Source organism: Leucopleurus acutus (genome assembly GCF_964270905.1).
Source record: "Leucopleurus acutus genome assembly, chromosome: 20".
NCBI classification, from domain to species: domain Eukaryota; kingdom Metazoa; phylum Chordata; class Mammalia; order Artiodactyla; family Delphinidae; genus Leucopleurus; species Leucopleurus acutus.
The window spans coordinates 56,744,909-56,765,097 of record NC_139162.1 but is presented as its reverse complement, the minus strand read 5'-3'; the positions used below and the strand labels follow the sequence as shown (position 1 = coordinate 56,765,097).

General features: G+C 40.7%; 1 long non-coding RNA gene across 2 annotated transcripts; it reads right to left on the bottom strand.

The window, feature by feature from the left end:
• Positions 1-923: 923 nt before the first annotated feature.
• Positions 924-19,651, bottom strand: LOC309977281. Of its 2 annotated transcripts, XR_014327041.1 has the most exons (6): positions 19,204-19,651; positions 18,935-19,098; positions 14,063-14,154; positions 12,469-12,595; positions 11,071-11,163; positions 924-3,713 (listed from the first exon to the last, which is right to left on the bottom strand). It is a non-coding gene; the product is annotated as an uncharacterized lncRNA (long non-coding RNA). The 2 variants fall into 2 exon arrangements; XR_014327040.1 differs by having other exon boundaries at positions 18,935-19,651.
• Between the last annotated feature and the right edge of the window lie 538 nt (positions 19,652-20,189).

Below are 20,189 nucleotides of genomic sequence, written 5' to 3'. Positions count from 1 at the left end.
AGTGATTCCTTAGAGTGAGGGCATGTTTTCCATGGGTTAATCTCAACATCTGTGTGACCTTCAAATTTCAGTGTTCTCTTTGGATTATGCCTTAGAGACAGGCCAGCTAAACTAAGATGTTTTCATTCATTCATTCAATATTATTGAGTACTTACTACTTCCTATGTGCCAGTCACTGTACTAAATGCTGGAACTTGTTAACTCCCCTAATACTCCACAACCCTCTGCCTTTTGTTTGTACCTCTGTACTTTCTCTTGCCTTCAATAGCCTCCCAACTTTTGTGTGCCTAGTAAATATCTATTCTCCCTTTAATACTATCGCTGTCTCCAAGTGATCCATCACCATGGAGTTCATCATCCTCTATATTACCTGTGTACCTTACATGCTTCCATATTTAAATATCCTGTATTCCCTAAAACTGTAAATGCCTGCAGACAAGAACAGTGTCTTATTAGTACATATTAGGTTTGTGACCATTATTTTGGAACCAACCTCTATGGCAGACTGACAGAGGACTTAACAAAGTAGAGGGGTGTGTGTATAGGATAGGGAGAAAAGACATGCCCCTCCATGAGCCTTCTCTATGCTGTTTGCTCATCCATTTGCTTGAAGTGTTGATTTTTTACGCTGATCTTGCAGACTGATATGACAAGTTTAAATGGAAAATTGTTCTATTATCCTACATGCATGCTCCCTTCACAAATCCAGTTGTCGTCTTCTCAGCTGTGGTCAAAGTTAGAGGGACCTAATCCATGTGGTCAAACATTTCACAAAGTTGTCTTAGATATAGGTGCTTTCAAAAGTAGCTTTTGCAATAGAAAAACGCACACAGAAGAGTCCAACTGTATATAACCTAATTCCAAAAAAGAATTCCGATTTTATTTCTTACACATTTTGCACAAACTGGAAAGCAGCACTGAAAACTATTATATATATGGTGAACAGCTGACATGAAAGAGCCTGGCACATAAATGCAGGGGTTTTCCCATGTATTAGTTTAGGTTGCCATAACAAAATACCATAGACTGGGTGATGTGAACAAAATTTATTTCTCACAGTTTGGGAGGCTGAAAGTCTGAGATCAGGATGCCACAAGGTTGGATACTGGTGAGGCCTAGTTTCTCGGCTTGCAGATAGCCACCTTCTTGCTGTGTCCTCACATGGCAGAGGTCTCTGGTGTCTCTTCTTTAAAAACACTAATCCTATTATGAGGGCCCCACCCTCATGACCTCATCTAACCATTATCTCCCAAAGGCCTCAATTCGAAATACAATCACATTGGGGTTAGGGTTTTAACAAACAAATTTTGGGAGGACACATTCAGTCCATGACATCCCATTCTCCACCAATCACTTGTACACCAGTGTTTTCACATGAAAATACCAATGTTTATTCATATAAATATAAATTCATTTTCAAACAAAACAATAACAAATGATTTCTCCTTGTTCTGAAGTTCCTCATTCTTCAATACATCCTGTTTTTTTTTTCCTCATTAGCTTATCCCAGGCTTGTTAGATTTTTCACACCATTAAGATCATATGTCTTCATATCCACAGAGACAGTATGGTAATGACTCTATTGCTTCACACAATTATGAGTGATATCTTTACTCAATCTTCTTTATTCTCAACCAGAAGTTTCTGCCAGCTGAAAATGGCACCCTGGTTTGTGAGCAAATCCCTTCTGTGTGATACTTCTAGTTCTAAGGGACAAACTCAAACTCTTTCTTCATGTGACCTTAAATCAGGCTCACAGCTCCATCCAGAAAAATGGATTTACAATTCACTTTGTTGTACATAACCAATGAAATAGCTTTAAAATTACATTGGAAATAAAGTACCAGTTATTTTTATCAAATGAAGAATGCTCTTCATTAAAAATGACTGATCCAATCATCTGAGCTTGCTATTTTGAAACAAAGACCTATGATAAAGTCACTGCCTCAGTTGATTTCAAATACTCAGGTCAAAATCACCAATGACTTTTGCTCTTTGGGTTTCAAAGTGGGACACACCATCAAACTGTCCCATTTTTACACAATTTATGTTATAGACAAATGCATTTTCCCATGCCTGTGTCTCTGCTACTTTGCTAGCCTCCCTCTTAGCTTTTACATATTTAAAACAATCTTAAGCCTTTTCCTCAGAATGTGTATTCTGATGTCGAATCAAGGATGAGCTCCGACTATATGCCTTCCCACATTTACTGCACTCATAGGGTTTCTCTGAAGAATGACTTCTCTGATGCCGAATAAGATCTGAGCCACTGCTAAATGCCTTCCCACATTCGTTACATTCATAGGGTTTCTCTCCAGTATGACTTCTTTCATGTAGAATAAGGGATGTACGCTGGCTAAAGGCCTTCCCACACGTTTTGCATGTATATGGTTTCTCTCCAGTGTGAATTCTTTCATGTTGGGCGAGGTGTGCACTCTGACTGAAGGCCTTCCCACACTGATCACATTCATAGGGTCTATCTTCAGTATGAATTCTCTTATGTCGAGTAAGAGATATTCGGTGACTGAAGGCTTTCCCACATTCCTCACACTGATAGGGTTTTTCTCCAGTATGGATTCTCTGATGTTCAATAAGAAATGATTGGCGGCCAAAAACTTTACTACATTTATTGCATTTGAAAGGTTTCTCTTCAGAATGAATGTTTTGATGTATTTTAAGGTTGGCAATTCCAGAAAACATCTTCCCGCATTCCTTACATTCAAACAGTTTCTTTTTCTTTGTATGAACTTTCTGATGTTGAATAAGGGATGAATGCCGGTTGCAGACCTTCTCACATTTATTACATCTGTATAGTTTCTCTCTATTATGAATTCTTACATGTAGAGTAAAGGTTGAAAGCCGCATGAAGATCTTCTCACATTTATCACATTTGTAGGGTTTCTTTGAAGCGTGAATTCTCTGATGAAGCATAATGGATGAAATCCTATTAAAGAATTTCCCACATTTTCTGCATTTATAAGGATTCTCTGTATGGTGACTTCGCTGCTGTAAACTCTGACTTAAGGCCTTCTCACTTTCATGGGTTTTCTCTCCAGTATGAATTCTTTTATGTATAACAAGGACTGATTTCTTACTGAAGCCTCTCCCACATTCATTGCATTTATGTATTTTCTTTCCATTGTGAATTTTCTTATGAAGTAAAAAAGATGACATTCGAATGAAGGCTTTCTCACATTTTCTGCACTGGTAGACATTTTGGACAAGGTGGATTTTCTGATGTATACTGAGAGATGGGCATTGACTCAAGGCCTTCCCACAGTCAAAGATTTCCTTTTCATCGTGACTTCTCCCATGTAAAATAAGGGTTGTTCTTTGAATGAAGCTTTCCCCACATTTATCACATTCATAGCTTTTCCTTCCATTGTGAATTTTCTGATGAAGAATAAGGGATGAGATCTGTCTGAAAGCTTTTCTACAATTACTGCATTCATAAGGCTTCTCTCTAGTATGAGAATTCTGATGAAGTTTAAGAGATAAGCTTTGACTAAAGAATTTCCCACAGTCGTTACATTTTAGAGATTTCTTCTTTGAATGCACTTTCTTGGGTTTTATTAGGACTGAATTTTTCTTGCAGCCTCTCTTTCCTGTGGGAACTTTTTGTGGTGCAGAAACTGCTTTCTGATAGATGCTTTGCCCAGATTTGTTGCACTGATATGGAGATAACTTCTTGGTCTCACATTTAGACCCTAAGTCTGAAAGACATCAAGAAATTCAATTTGTTTTCCTGTGCTAGGAAAATAAAGCTATTTGCAATCATTATCATAATAACGATGATAATCAGAATAACTTTTTAGTGTCTCATTATGGTTTTAACACAGTAAGGGCTTTATAGAAACACTTCATAACTGAAATTCAGGGAAGCGCAATTGGAAATGAATAAATAAAGGTTTTATTTAGAGAATAAATGTATACCATATACCACATTAAACTCCATACACTGTTCAGCAGATGAATGTAGTTTTATTATAGGAAATGTCCAGAAAAGGCAGAAGGTAAAATACAGACAGAACGTAAATTACTGGTTGCCTGTGGCTGAAGGTGGGAATGGGGATTATCTGTAAATGGTCATGAGGGATCTTACTGAGGTGACAAAACTGTTCTAAAACTGGTTTATGGCGATGGTGGCACAACTTGGTAAATTTAGCAAAAACTACTGAATTATACACTTAATATGGATGAATTTTACAGTATGTGGCTCAATAAAGTTGTAAATTTTTAAAATGTATTCTTAAAATCGAATATTAAAAAAAAACCAAACTGGACTTCTGGTTTCTGGCTCCTCGTGTCAAAGTTTGGAAGTCACCATTTTGCCCTACAACTCTTCTTAGATCCATTATAGAGGGGAGGGCATGGGGCGAACCACTTCCTCCAAGACTGGAGAGACAAACTGAAGCTTACTGGAGCAGAGACTCACAAGCACAACCACCATGGGAACCTGTGCTGGGGCAGGAAAACCTAAACTATAATTAATGAATTGTTGGAGGCTCAGTGCCAACAACTCTGAGAGTTAAAAACTCCAGGGGGACCTAGTCAAAGCAGCCCACACAATATGGCAAGATTTACCTTTAGGAGTTTGATCAGATTCTCACCTTAAATATAGGAGAAAAATTATCTTGGGCTACCTCCAGGGGGTGGGGAAAAGGAATCATTTTGAAATATGCCAGATCAGTCTGTTCCTCTTAACCAGGCCTGCCCTCAGGGGACACTAGGTAGGTAACCAGAACCTACCAGGCTGAGGTATTATCAGAGCTTAATTGACCTGGGGAAGGAAAATATCCAACTCCACCTGGCTCTAGCCAGCTTGTCCCACCTAACGTGGGAGGGAAAAACAGAATCACTTGTGATGTTCACAATCCAGAGAAGTCTCACTAAAAGACTGAAAACCTAATCATAGGACTAAAGACTTCTTCCCTCCCCCACCTCACCATCACATCACTAAAGGCCTATTTAGAGCAGTTCCTTTTAAATGGTATATCATGGCTAGCTACCAAGAAAAAATTAGAAGATATACCAAAAGGCAAAAAACACAACTTGAAGAGACAAAGCAAGCATCAAAACCAGATTCAAATATGGCAGGGATGTTTGACATATCAGGTCAGAAATTTTAAACAAGTATGTTTAATATGCTAAGGGCTCTAGTGGATAAAGTATACAGCATATTAGAAGAGATGGGCAATGTAAGCAGAAAGATGGAAATCCTAAGGAAGAAACAAAATGAAATGTTAAGAGATCAAAACCACTATAGCAGAAATGAAGAATGCCTTTGATGGGCTTTTTGGTAGATTTAACACAGCTGAGGAAAGATTCTGCAAGTTAAAGAATTTATCAATAAAATCCTCAAAACCTGGAAGGCAAAGAGAACAAAGACTGAAACAACAGAACAAAATATCCAAAGACTGGAACAATTACAAAAGAAATAACATATCTGTAATAGAAATACCAGAGGAGAAGAAGAGAAAAAAGAATAATGACTGAAAACTTCCCCAAATTAATGTCAGACACTAAATTACATATGTAAGCTGCTCAAAGAACACAAAACAAGATAAATGTTAGGAAACATATAAACCTATAGGCATATAATTTTTTTTTTAGGCATATCATTTTTTAACTGCAGAGTATCAAAGAAAAAATCCTGAAAGAAGCCAGAGGGAAAAAAGATCCCACCTATAGAGGAACAAAGATTAGATTTACATTCAACTTCTCAGAAACCATGCAAGAAGAGAGTGGCATGAAATATTTAAATTACTGAGAAAAAAACCCCACCAATCTAGTATTCTGTACCTTGTGAAAACTTCCTGCAAAAGTGAAAGAGAAAGACTTTCTCATATACACAAGTATTGTGAGAACTTGTTGCCAGTACACGTGCCTTGCAAGAAATGTTAAAGAGGTCCTTTGGAGAGAAGGAAAATAATGTAGGTCAGAAACTCAGATCTACATAGAGAAAGGAAGAGCACTGAAGAAGGAATAAATGAAGGCAAAAAAACCACCCTTTTATTATTTTTGATTAGTCTAACAAATAACAGTTTATTCAAAATAATAATAGCAACAATGTATTTGATTACATATGCTTATATATTTATCTTATGTGTGTGTGTATGCTAATGTATACTTACATATATAAGTAAAGTAAATGACAGCAATGATAGAGGGGATGGGAGGAAGGAGTTAGCATTATTTATTATAAGGTACTCATGCTATCCACAAAGTGGTAACAGTGTTATTTAAAAGTGGACATGGATTAACTGTAAATGTGTGCTGTAAGCTCTAGGGCAACCACTAAAAAGAGTTTAAAAAGTAAAAAAAAAAAAAAAGTATAAAAAAAGAAAGTATGCTACGGATAGAAAATGGAATCATATGAAATGTTCATTTAAAATCACAAAAGGCAGAAAAGAGTGGAAGACGAAAACAGGAACAAAAAATAAAGGTAACAAATAGAAAACAGTAACAAAATGGTAGATATAAATTCAACTACATCAATAATCACTTTAAATGTCAATGGTCTAAATGCATCAATTAAAAGAGATTTTTCAGGGTGCATAAAAAACATGACCCACCTGTATGCTGTCTATAAGAAACCCACTTTAGATATGAAGATACATATGGATTAAGAGTAAATGAATGGAGAAAAGTAGACCATGCTGACACTTATCAAAAGACAACAGAAGTAGCTATATTAATTCTAGATAGAGCAGGCTTAAAAACATGGAAAGTTATCATGGATAAAGAGGGATATTACAAAATGATAAAGGGGTCAATTTTTCAGGAAGACATAACAATTCTTAACATGTATGTACCTAACAACAGAGCATCAAACTACATGAGACAAAAACTGATAGAACCACAAGGAGAAATAGATGAATCCACTATCATAGTTGGAGACTTCAACACCCTCCTCTCATAAATGGACATATCCAGCAGGCAGAAAATCAGTAAGGACATAATGGAACTCAACCTTACACCATCATTCAACTGGATATAATTGACACCTATAGAGTATTTCATCCAACAGCAGAATTAACATTATTCTCAAGCTCACATGGACCATGCACCAAGACAGACCATATTCTGGGCCATAAAACGCACCTTAACAAGTTTAAAAGAATAGAAATCATAGTGTCTGCTTTCAAACCACAATGGAATTAAACTGGATATCACTAACAAAAAGATGACTCGAAAATCCCCAAATACATGGAGATTATACAGCACACTTCTAAATAACACATGGGTCAAAGAAGAAATCTCAAGAGAAATTTTAAAATACTTTGAACTAAATGAAAATGGAAACACAACTTATCAAAATGTGTGGGATGCACTGAAAGTAGTGCTTAGAGGGAAATTTATAGCACTGGATGCATATAATAGAAAAGAACAAAAACCTAAAGTCAAAAATTTAAGTTTCCCCCTTAGGAAACTAGAAAAAGAGCAAATTAAATCCACAGTAAGCAGGAAAAAAAAGAATTAGAGCAAATCATTGAAAAGGAAAACAGGAAATCAATAGAGAAATACAATGAAATAAAAAGATGGTTCTTTGAAAATCAGTAAAATTGGTAAGTCTCTAGATAGACTGAGAGAGAGAAGACACAAATTAATATCAGAAATCAAAGAGGGGACATCACTACATATTTCATGGAAATTAAAAATATAATAAAAGAAAACTGAACAATTCTATGCCCACAGATCTGATAATCTAGATGAAACTGATCAATTCCTTAAAAGACATAATTTGCCAAAACTCACACAAGAAAAAGATGACGTGAATAGGCATATATCTATTTAAAAAACTGAATCAGTAATTAATAAACTTCAAAAACAAAGTACCAGGCCCATTATGTGTTCACTAGTGAATCCTACCAAACATTTAAGGAAGAAATCATTCCAATTCTCCATAATCTCTTTCAGAAGACAGAAGCAGAGGGAATACTTACTCATTGTATAAGGCCATCATTACCTTAATGCCAAAACCAGAGACATCACAACAAAGTAAAACTATAGACCAATATCCCTGGATAAATACTGATGCAAAAATCCTAAACAAAATACTAGCAAACCAGATTCAACAACATATTAAAAGGATCATACACATGAGCCAGTGGGATTTATACCTGGAATGCAAGGATAGTTTAATATGGGAAAATAAATGTAGTCTATCATCTATCACATTAACAAATTAAAAGATAAAAACCACACGATCATCTCAACTGATGCAGAAAAAGCTTTTGACAAAACTTAACATGATAAAAACACTCAAAAAAATAGGAATAGAAGGAACTACCTCACTGTTTGAACCAATCAATGAATTCAGTAAAGTGGCAGGATACAAAATCAACACCTGAAAATCAGTTGTATTTCTATACACTAACCATGACCACTCCGTAAAGGAAACTGAGAAAACAATCCTATTTATTATAGCATCAAAAAGGTTAAAATATTTAGGAACAAGTTTAACTAAAGAGATGAAAGACTTGTACACTGAAAGCTACAAACATCGCTAAAAGAAATCAAAAGATATAAATAAATGGAAAGACATCCTGTGCTTGTGGATTGGAAGACTTAATATTGTAAAACTGTCCATACCACTCAAAGTTATCTACAGATTCAATGCAATCCCTATCAAAATCTCAATAACATCTTTTTGCAGAAATAGAAAAAAGTCCTAAAATTCATATGGAATCTCAAGGGACCCTGAACAGCCAAAACAATCTTTCAAGAGAGGAATGAAGTAGGAGGGCTCAGACTTCCTGATAATTAAGATGGTGTGGTAGTAGCATAAAGACAGATATGTAGACCAAAGGAAGAGAATAGAGAGCCCAGAAACAAACTCTTGCAAATCTGGTCAAATGATTTTCAACAAGGGTGCCAAGACTATTCAATGGGGAAAGAACAGTTTCTTCCACGAACGGTGTTGGGAAAACTGGGTATCTACATGCAAAAGAATGAACTTGGACCCCTACCATACACCATATACAAAAACTAACTCAAAATAAATTAAAGACCTAAGAGTAAGACCTAAAACTATTAAACTCCTAGAAGAAAACATAGGGGAAAAGCTTCAGGACATTGGATTTGGCACTGATTTCTTAGATATGGCATCAAAAGCACAAGCTACAAAATGAAAAAACAGACAAATGAGACTACTTCAAACTTAACTTTTGCATGTCAAATAAAACGACAGGGAAAAGGCAACCTATGGGTATTGTAAATCATATATCTGATAAGGGATTAACATGCAAAATATATAAAGAACTCCTACAATTTAAAAACAAAGGACAAACAACCCTGTTAAAAAATGGGCAAAGGACTTGAACAGACATTTCTCCAAGAAAAACAAATGGCCAATAAACACATAAAAAGATCCTCAACATCACTAATCATCAGGGAAATGCAAATTGAACCCACAATATCACCTCACACCATAAGGATGGCCACTATCAAAAAAACCCCAGAGGACTTCCCTGGTAGTCCAGTGGTTAAGACACCATGCTCCCAATGCAGGGGGGCCCAATTCAATCCCTGGTCAGGGAACTAGATCCCACATGCCTTAACCAAGAGCCTGCATGCCGCACTAAAAGAGCCTGCATGCCGCAACTAAAGAACCCACATGCCGCAACTAAAAAGAACCCACATGCCACAGTAAGACCAGCGTGCTGCAACGAAGATCCCACAAGCGGCAACAAAGATCCCGGGTGCCACAACTAAGACCCGGCGCAGCCAAATAAATAAATATTTTTAAAAAATAATAACAAGTGCTAGTGAGCATGAGCAGAAGTTGGAATCCTTGTGTACTGTTGGTGGAAATGAAAAATCGTGCAGCCACTGTGGAAAATGGTATGGAGGTTACTCAGAAAATTAAAAACATAACTACCATATGATCCACCAATCCTACCTCTGGGTACATACCCAAAGGAATTGAAATCAGGATCTCGAAGAGATATCTGTACTCCCATGTTCATTGCAGCATGATTCACAATAGCTAAGAGGGGAAGCAACCCAAATGACTATTGACAGATGAATGGATAAAGAAAATGTGGTATATACATACAACGGAGTATTATATAGCCTTAAAAAAGAAAAAAATCCTGTCACATACTACAACATGGATGAAACCTTGATGACATTATGCTAAGCAGAAAAAAGCCAGTCACAAAAAGTCAAATACTGCATGATTCCATTAATATGAAGTATCCATAGTAGTCAAAATCATACTAAGGGCTCAGTGGAGGGGTGGGAAGAACTAGTATTTAGTGGATACAGAGTTTCAGTATTGCAAATTAAAGTTCTAGATAACTCTTGGTCAACAATGTGAATATACTTAACAGTACATTTAAAAATGGTTAAGATGATAAATTTAATGTTATGTGCTTTTTACCACAAATAATAAACTCATAAATCTATAAAAACAAACAAAAAAACACAAAAAAAATTTTAAAAACCCATAACTTGACCAACCAAAGAGGAATCTATGAGAAAAGGGAATGAGTTCTTGAAAAGCAGTCAAAATAAACAGTTATGGAAAAGATTTTTAATTTTTTTTTTAAGGATTGAAGAAAATGATGCAAGTTTGATCACTTGAAATGCTATCATTAGAGAAATCAGAACACACTTTCTCTGAAGGGAAATATGAAAGCCGAGGCAGGGGACTGGATAGGTGGGGATGAGGCTGTTGAAAGCTGAGCTTCTGGGACCGGAAGCTGGGGTTCAAACTCCAACTCTGCTGCCACTTCCTAGCTGGGTGACCTTGGGCAAGTCACCGAACCTCCCTGGCCCTCAGCTTCCTCATCTATAAAATAGGAATAATAATAGTACCTACCTTATAGGGTTGTTGGGAGGAACCTGTACTTAAAAGAGTACCTAATAAGGAGCTTGTTAAATGTTGGTTATTCTCCCTCTTGGGGCTCATACTGAAGAGGCTTGCGTTTTCTGCACAAGCCTGGGGCCTCTGAGGTGGAGAAAGTGGCTCTCAACTATTATCTTAAAGATGTTGCCCTCTCATGATGGAGGGCACCTTTACACAGGATGCCAGCTTCTAAGCCTTGGTTCTCTGTCACTCACCCAAGCCCCGGCGTCTTTTCACTGGCTCCACCATCCAGGGTGCTTTCCCTTTTTCCAATAAGGTGATCACATTTGGCCTCCGAAATGAAAGTCCTGCACACAGGAAAACACTGGAACTGAGCATGATGTGGGCACCACAGCCGTCAGAGCCAAGCTTTGTGTCAACAAAAATGGGGTTTATTAGTGCAAGAGGAGCATGGAGGATGTAAAGGATAGGTGGAGAATAAGAAGGATGAAAGTTCAGTCATAGCCAGCAGAGTTATTCATTTCTAACTCTACAAAGCCAACTATTTTCATGAAAAGTTGGACCAGAAACTCCTGAGGCTGGTTATTCACCTATTGCCTTTCTGCTCCCAAGCCCACTGTTCTCTGATCTGCTGTAATCCACACTTCTATGCCAGGTGCTCCGTGTCAGCATCTACCAATAGGGGTACTGCTGGTTTCAATTTACGCTTTTCTTTTTTTCCCTGCACTTCCAGAACTAGCCTCATCTTGCCCCCTCAGGAGGATAAACCAGGCAGTGCACCCCTCTCCTTCAGAAGTCTGAGTCCCTTCCTCAGGGTCCTAAAAACTCTCAACTCTTTCCTCTGTCCTCCCAGCCCCAGGATGGTGGCTGTGTCCTGCAGTTACCATCTGAGTCTAATATTCACCTTTTAATAGTACCTGTTAAGTCAATACTTTAAATTTTTTCTCTTAAAAACAAGCCAGGTGTCCTCAAAAGATTACATATATAGTTACCATATGACCAGCATATACCACTCCTAGGTATATACCCAAGAGAAATGAAAATATGCATCCACACGAAAATTTGTATGTGAACATTCACAGCAGCATGTTCGTAACAGCCACACAGTGGAAACAAGCCTAATGCCCACCAACTGGTGAATGGATAAACAAAATGTGGAATATTATTTCGCCATAAAAAGGAATGAGGTATTGATACACACTACCATGTAGATGAACATCAAAAATATTACCTTAAGTGAACGACGCCAGACACAAAGGACAACATATTTGATTTCATGTTTATGGAATGCCAAGAACAGGCAAATTCATAGAGACAGAAAGTGGATTAGTGTTTGCCTAATCTGGCGGGATTAGTGGGCAGGGGGAAATAAAAAGTGATTGACGATGGGTATAGGCTTTCTTTTGGGGATAATGAAAATGTTCTAAAATTGACTAGGGTAATGGATGCACAACTCTGTAAATACATTAAAAAAATCACTGAATTGCATACTGCAAATGGGTGAATTGTATAATATGTAAATTATACCTAAATAAAGCCATTAAAACAACAACAACAAAAAAACTGGAGTGGCTTCTGTTTTCTTGACTAGACTGATTGATTCATGTCCCACGATGGGCCAGCTGTGGATTATGGGGGCAGGAGAGCCTTACCGAGAGAAACCAAGTTCTGGTAGTTTTCCAACATGACATCTTCATACAGATCCTTCTGAATGGGGCTCAGCCATTCCCACTCCTCCTGGGAGAAGTAGATGGCCAAATCCCCAAATGTGACTGGTGCCTGAAATGGAAAATCACACGTCCTTTCACTGTGGGCTTGTGCTTCCACATGGCTGAGAAAACGTTGGACTTCCAAACACGGGAGATACATGGTGCCAGGATTCTATTAAGGAAACATTTGCGGTTCTGAGATCAAAAGGGGCAGGTGTATTAAACAAAACACAATGCAACACGATAAAGATTTTGTTGCATAAAAAGCATATCAACTTGGATTTACGGGGCATTGACAAAGACAAGGCATTTTTCTAAGTACTCTGCATGTACTGGCTCATGTTAGCCAGTGACTGAGGCCCAGAGACATGAGGTGACTTACTGAAGATCTAATAGCTTGTAAATGAAGGAGCTGGGGTTCAATTTGGGCAGTCTGGCTGCTGATTCATGTCCCTAACCACATGTGTCTGCGTTATACGTGGCAAAAGTTTATTTGCAGATGTAATCAAGGTTACTAATCAGTTGACCTTAAAATAGGGAGAGTAGCCTGGATTATCCAGGTGGACCCGATGTCATCACAGGAGCCCCGAAGAGCAAAGAATTTTCTCCAGCTGGTGGAAGAGGAGAGCAGAAAGGGAAGTCTAGGAGATGTGAAGGATGAATGGGATGTGACCTGTTGCTGCTGGTTTGAAGATGGGATGAAGGGAGCCACATAAAATGCAGGAGGGGGATCTAATTTTGCCAATAACCAATGAGTTCAGAAGAGGACCCTGAGCTTCAGATGAGACCACAGCTGCTGACATCTTGATTTCACCCTTGTGAGACCCAAAGCAGAGGATCCAGCTAAGCCAAGCTGTATCTGAACTCCAGCCCACAAACTGTGTGATAATAAATGTGTGCTGTTTTGAATGGCCAAGTTTGTGGCAATAGGGAATGAATACACATAACTTAGAGGGCAAAAGTGTCTATTATGAGAAACTACACTGGAGAGGCTTATTGTAGAAAGTCACTTCATCATCTAAAGTCTTGAAACATGCTCATTTCAGGAGGCTGACTCACTGGCCTGGCTCCAACTAACTCAACCTGAATACAGGGTTATGAGGAGTCCCTTAGAGAGATGTCCTCCTTGTAAAAAGGGGGTGTACATGTAAAAACAAAGCAACATCAAGAGATTAACTCTGGAGCGCAGCATCCAATCCTCCTCTGCCCCAGCAGGTCCCACCTGGGTACTCATGTCCACCTCGAGAAATCATGGTGGCTCTGGTCTTCTCTCTGGGGAGAGTATTCCTCCCAGCACAGGCAGATACCCTGGAGATGCTGAATGAATAGGTGAATGGTCACGTGCACACTGAGAAAAAAGGAGAGGGGGGACGCTGAGTGGCCCTTCTCACGCTCCCACACCCGGTGGTGGTGATGGAAGGAAACCAGGGACTATGTCTTGGTTGGGTCTCTGTGGGTTAGGATGTTCCCATGGAAGGAAAGCAAATGGTTTCTTACACGATGGAACTTTCCCAAAGGACGAGGAACCACTACTTACCTTGGACTTGGATTTCCCACGTGCAGCAGGCATCCTTTCCTCCCCCTTGAGGGTTTCAATTTGGAGAGGGGCAGAGTGCTGAGAAGGTGGGGCTGGGAGAGAAGAGAAGTCATGAGTCGACTGGGCCTTCTGCGTGGTCCCAGGGTCTCTAGGATAAGAATCCCCTGGTCACACACACGTGCACAGACATGCACATTGTGGGAGGTCACAACATCTTCTGAAGCATTCCTGCCCCTTCTCAGGATCAGGGAGGGACCACGGCCAACACTATCTGTTCTTAAGATCACAGGAGGCTCCAGATCAGGAGGCAAATGAGACAGGCAGACACCTGTTCTTCCATTTGACAAGGAATTGTGGAGTGCTCATCAGGTGCCAGGCACTGTCCCCAGTGCTGGGGAGAGAGCAGAGTTAGAGCAGAGAGGTACTGGCTCCCAAGTACCTTACATTCCAGCAGGGAAGACAGGTCCAGATAGAACACAGTGTTAAAAAGAAAAAAAGGACCCGAGCAGGGGATGGAGTGACGGGGTGGCAGTGAAAGGCCTCTCAGAGGAGGCAACATTGAGCCGAGGTGTGACTGCAGTGTGAGCCACCTGGGCACTGGGAGAAGGGCATTCTGGGTAGACGTACAACAGGTGCAAGGGCCCTGCGGCAGGCACATGCTTGCATGTGAGGAGGAAGTGCGAAGGCGGGTGAGCTGACGCAGAGTGAGCGAGATGGGGAGTGGTGGACTAGGAGGTGTGTGAGGGCAGGAGGGGCCAGATCATGAAGGGGTGAGGAGCAGTTTGGAATTCATCCTAAGCACAATAAGGCATCATGGGGGGTTGGTGGCTGAGCAGAGGAATGATGTGGCTGACCTAACATTTAACAAAATTTTTCTCGGTGGCTATGTGGCAAATAAACTGGGTGTGTGTGGTGGGGGAGGGGCGAGGGGGAAGCAACAGCTGGAGAAGGGACTCATTAGATAGGTATGCAGAAATCTAGAAGGGCAATCTCAATGGTGTGCATTAGTGGGAGAGGAAGAGGTGAGACGTCAAGTATCACCTCCACAGGAGGCCCTCCATCACCCTGAGTCACTCTATACCTGTGCTGCCCAACACATGCCAGCAGCCACGTGAGACGTGGAGTTCTGGAAATAAGAAAATGTTTAATTTTATTTCAATTTGTTTATTATTAAAACCATAATAAATGATAAATACTAAAATCACTGAATTAAAATTTATTATTAATCTAAAACTAAGAATTGATCCTTAATTCAGTTACTGTAAACTTTTAAGTATGTTTGGAACAACTTGGGTGTGTGAATCTACTTTTCCAGTGGTAAATTTTGTGAAATTTAAATACAGATCAATTAAGTGTCTGGATTGAGGTGCACTATACATGTAGAAGACACACCTGACTTTAAAGACTCAGTTAAAAAAGAAAACAAGAATGTAAAAAAATCTCACTGGTAACTGTTTATATTGATTACGAATTAAAACGGTAATATTTCAGATATACTGTATTGAGTTAAACAAAATGTATTATTAAAATTAACTTTAATAATTAATTTGTTTACTTTTTTCAATATGGCTTCTGGAAAATTTAAAATTCTGCCTTGCATTATGTTTCTACAGGACAGCACTGCTTCATAGTATACAGTCTATGCCATTCTTCTGCTCCATTTTCTGTGCAGTACCCCCGGCTTCCTGAAAAGGGCTTGTTTATGCAGGTACCATCTCCCCCATGTGACTTGGGCTCTATGAGAGCAGACACCTTAACTGTTTTGTTCACTCTCTCCTCCCATGTGTGAGACCATGCCCTGTGCAAAGCGGTGCTCAATAAAAATTATTGACTGACTTAGTAACCAGTCCAAAATGCTTCCTGGCATGCTGAAAGTGGGGTGGAGTGCAACCATTTTATGTTGAAACCACAGCACAGAGAACAGTTCTAACAGCAGTCATTCCAAGCCCTCTTGTCTTTGGAAAAGGGCAGGGTCTAAAAAAGGCCAAAATGGGGACTTCGCAGATATGACGAAATGAAGGATGCTGAGGTGGGGAGATGATCCTGGATCATCCAGGTGGGCTCAATGTGGTCATAAGGCCCTTACGAGAGGGAGGCAGGAGGTCAGAGACAGAGAAGATGATGGAAGCAGAGTCAGAGAGAAAAAGGTCTGGATACACTGTGCCACCAGTTTTGAAGATGCAGGAAAGGAATGCAGATGGCATCTAGAAGCTGTAAAGGGCAAGGTCACACATTCTCCCCAGAGCCTCCAGAATGAACATGGCCCTGCCTAAACCATTTCAGACATCTGACCTTCAGAACCGTAGGAGAATGAAGGTGTGTTGGAAGCCACTAAGTTGGTGGTAATTTGTCACCAAAGCAATGGGAAACAAATAGAGTGACCCTTCCATTTGTTCCTTCCCATTCATGTGCCCTATAAGTGGGCTTTTCTTCTCTTTTGTCAATCACCTGGTGCTAAAAAAAAAATGCATGATTCAGAGGAATCTCAGGGATGCACTAAGGCCGGATGAAAGGGGCTGGTTGGAGATCACTGAGGTTAGCATATGAGGTCACTCCAACAGGGCAGAAAGGAGCCGTGGGACACCAGCCCTGCCTAACTCAGACTCACAGGTCCAGAAGGAGCTTGGAGCCCTGCCCTGTCTTCACCTGGGTTACAGGGAGCGGCTGGGTGGCCTGGCGTGTGTTAAACACCTCACTCTGAAGTTGGACCACCTGGGCTTGATGACTATTTTTATTAGCTGTGTTACCTTGGGCAAATTACTTAGCCTCTCTGTGCCAGTTTCCTCCCCTGTTAAACGGGGACAACACAGAACTACTTCTGGAGTTGTGAGGATTAGGTAAGAGTCTACATGTAGTATCTGGCCTTATTTTCCCTCCCATGAGCTATGAATTCAGGTCTTACAATTCTCCCCTTCCTCACACTGGCCTCCTTGCCAATCCCTGAACGAGCTGCCACAGTCCTGCCTCAGGACCCCGCCTGCAATGCTCTTTCCCCTGTCTCAGTTCCTCACTCCCTTTAATCTTTGTTCTAACCTCACCTTATCTGTGAGGCTCACCCTAACCATTGTATTTATTACTGCAACCTACCCCTGACCCGCCTATCCATCACCCCCCACCTCTCCCTTTCCCAGTTCTGACTTCTCTTTTCTCCACAGTTCTCCTCGCTAACACACTATGTGATTTGCTTCTGGTGCTTACAGTCTGTCCCAACCACTTGAGCATAAGCCCCATGTGCCCTGGACCAGGAGCTGGCACGTGGAAGGGGCTGGCTAACTATTCGCTACCTGAGTGACTAAATGGCCCAGTAGTAAATACTTTCTTTACCATCACTTCTTCAAAGAGCCCTCCCTGGCCCATTTAGCTGGGGTAGGGGCCTCTTGAACATGCAGTAGGTGCCACTTCATTACGTGGGAAACTAATTCTATTGTTACTACATCTGCCTTTGCCTTCACCTCCTGTTCTCCACTGCACACTGTGAGTTGACCAACATTCCTGTGTGTATCTGTGTGACCTTGGGCAAGACACTGAACCTTACTGGGCCTTTACCTTGATCCTTTATGTCTGCAAAAGGAAGGTGAAGGGCTGCTGCTGTGAGGAGCAGACAAGACAATTATCGTGGTAGCTGTATTTATCATTACTGTTGTTATTAGTGTGGCATGTGGCCAGTGCTGTGGGCTGTGAGTCTTCTGTTCTGAACAGTCTACTGTCCTTCTGTTCACATGCTCTGGGGAAGCCCTCAGGTGGTGTGCATGTTAAATGTGCTCAACCCCTGGTGACAACAATGCCTCCCAGTTAATAATAAGTATGAGATAATAAGGACCTACTATACAGCACAGGGAACTCTACTCAATACTCTGTAATGACCTATATGGGAAAATAATCTGAAAAAGAGTGGATATATTTATATGTATAACTGATTCACTTTGCTGTACACCTGAAACTATCACAACATTGTAAATCAACTATACCCCAATAAAAATTTAAAAATCAATAGAAGTAGTAAGTATGAGACTGAGAGCTGTACTGGATATTTATGCATTATATGATTTCACCTTTAGAGCAAACTGATCACATGGGTTCCAGTTTCCATTCTGAGGATGAAAGAGGGAAGAAGACCTGCCCAACGTCTCAGAGCTTTAAGTGATGAAGCCTGGATTTAAGCCCCATCCACATGCAGCACAGTCTGTCCTCTTGGAGCAGGATAAGGGTCTACACTGCAAATACTCGCACTGTCTTCTCTGGCAGGGTTCAGGAGGTGTCAATGTGGCACCGCAGTTACGAGATATGTACCTCTGTTATATCAGAGTGCCACAGCACTTGGGGAGCTTTGGAGCAGACCACACTAAGGTTGATGAGTTGTGGCTCAGTGACAAACCGAGTGGCCTGGCCTTCAATTCTGACTGTGCTGAGCAAGGCTTCCCTTGTGTAGAAAATGGTGACAAAGAATCCTGGATGCCTGAATTCTCTCTGTATTCAACCTTGGGACAGTGATGTGCTGGGTAATTTGCAGTGTCTGCCAATTTCCACGGTGTACATACTCCCACCAGGGCCCACTGTAATATATCAAACTGATGTCACTGAACATGGAACTGGGGAGAGGTGTGCGCAACGGGTTCATGTGAGGTGGGGCAAGCCAGCTCCAGCACTTCACTGACACGTGGCGTCTGAGAACTTCTGACTAATGTCCCTGCACAGTAGAGGAGGGTTAATGGCTAGCTCTGTGGCCTGAGAATACCCCAATGCAGCTGCCCCATAACATAAAACCCTTGAAATCTTCTGTTTTGTTCTGAAACATCCATATAACTTTCTGCATCCTACATCATGATAAATCTGAGTCTGTGTTAATAGAAAATCATGTTTTAAATCATTTACCAGATTCTTCTCTTCTGATTCCTCAAGTAAAATGGATTGCTCCAGGAAGTGGCAACGCATCCATCCTGTGGTTTCTCATGGCTGTTTGCCCTTGGCACACACCCCAAGTTGAAGGAGCACGATTCTTGTCCACAAAATAATTTTCTCCAAGGGACTCAGCACTGCTGGGGAGGAAAGAACAGCAGTTTGATATTAGATAATTCTGGATTCAAAGCTCGCTTCTGCCAATTATTGGCTGTGGGAGAGCCACACAAAGCCTGTTTGCTCACCTGTGCAATGGGGTAAACAAAACCTGCTTCACCCTTAGCTGTTAAAAGTTTACATGAGATATCTTCAGCAACAGCCACACGGTTCTTTCTTGCCTTCCTTTTCCTTTTTAATTCAGTATACACCACGCATCATCAAGGAAGCCTGACACTAAGAGGGCCAAAGTAAGAATTCTCACACAGTGCTGGTTGGAGAGAAATTAACAGTATCTTTTTTTTTTTTTTTTTTTTTTGCGGTACGCGGGCCTCTCACTGTTGTGGCCTCTCCCGTTGCGGAGCATAGGCTCTGGATGCGCAGGCTCAGCGGCCATGGCTCACGGGCCCAGCTACTCTGCGGCATGTGGGATCTTCCCGGACCAGAGCACAACCCCGCGTCCCCTGCATCGGCAGGCGGACTCTCAACCACAGCGTCACCAGGGAAGCCCAACAATATCTTTAAGGCTGAAGGTGCACATACCCTTTAACCCAGTAACCTCATTTCTGGTATTTGTCTTCAGACGTTCTCGTATGTGTGTAAAATGACAGGGTTTGTAGGAAGAGGCAGTACAGTCCTACAGTGAAGGGCATCCATCTGGAGCCAGGCTGTCTGGGTTCAGCTTCCAACTCTGCCACCCACTACCTGTGTGACCTCAGACATGCTCCCTGTCCTCTTTGGGCCTGAGCTTCCTCAACAGTCAAATGAGGCAAATAACAATGACGACTCCACAGGGCTGTGGTGAAAATTAAATGAATAAAAACATGTAACACACTTCGAGCAGTGCCAGTGCTAAACAAATGTTAGTTTCTTTATTATCATTATGTTACTGAGGCCAATCTCATAGTGCTCGCCCTACGACAGGCCAGTAAATCAAGAGACGAGTTGTTGGGGCAAGGAACAGTGACTTTATTCGGAAAGCCAGCAGACGGAGATGATGATGACGCACGTCCCAAAGAATCATCTTTCCTGAGTTAGAATTCAAGATTTTTTTATACTAAAAGGGAGGGAAAAA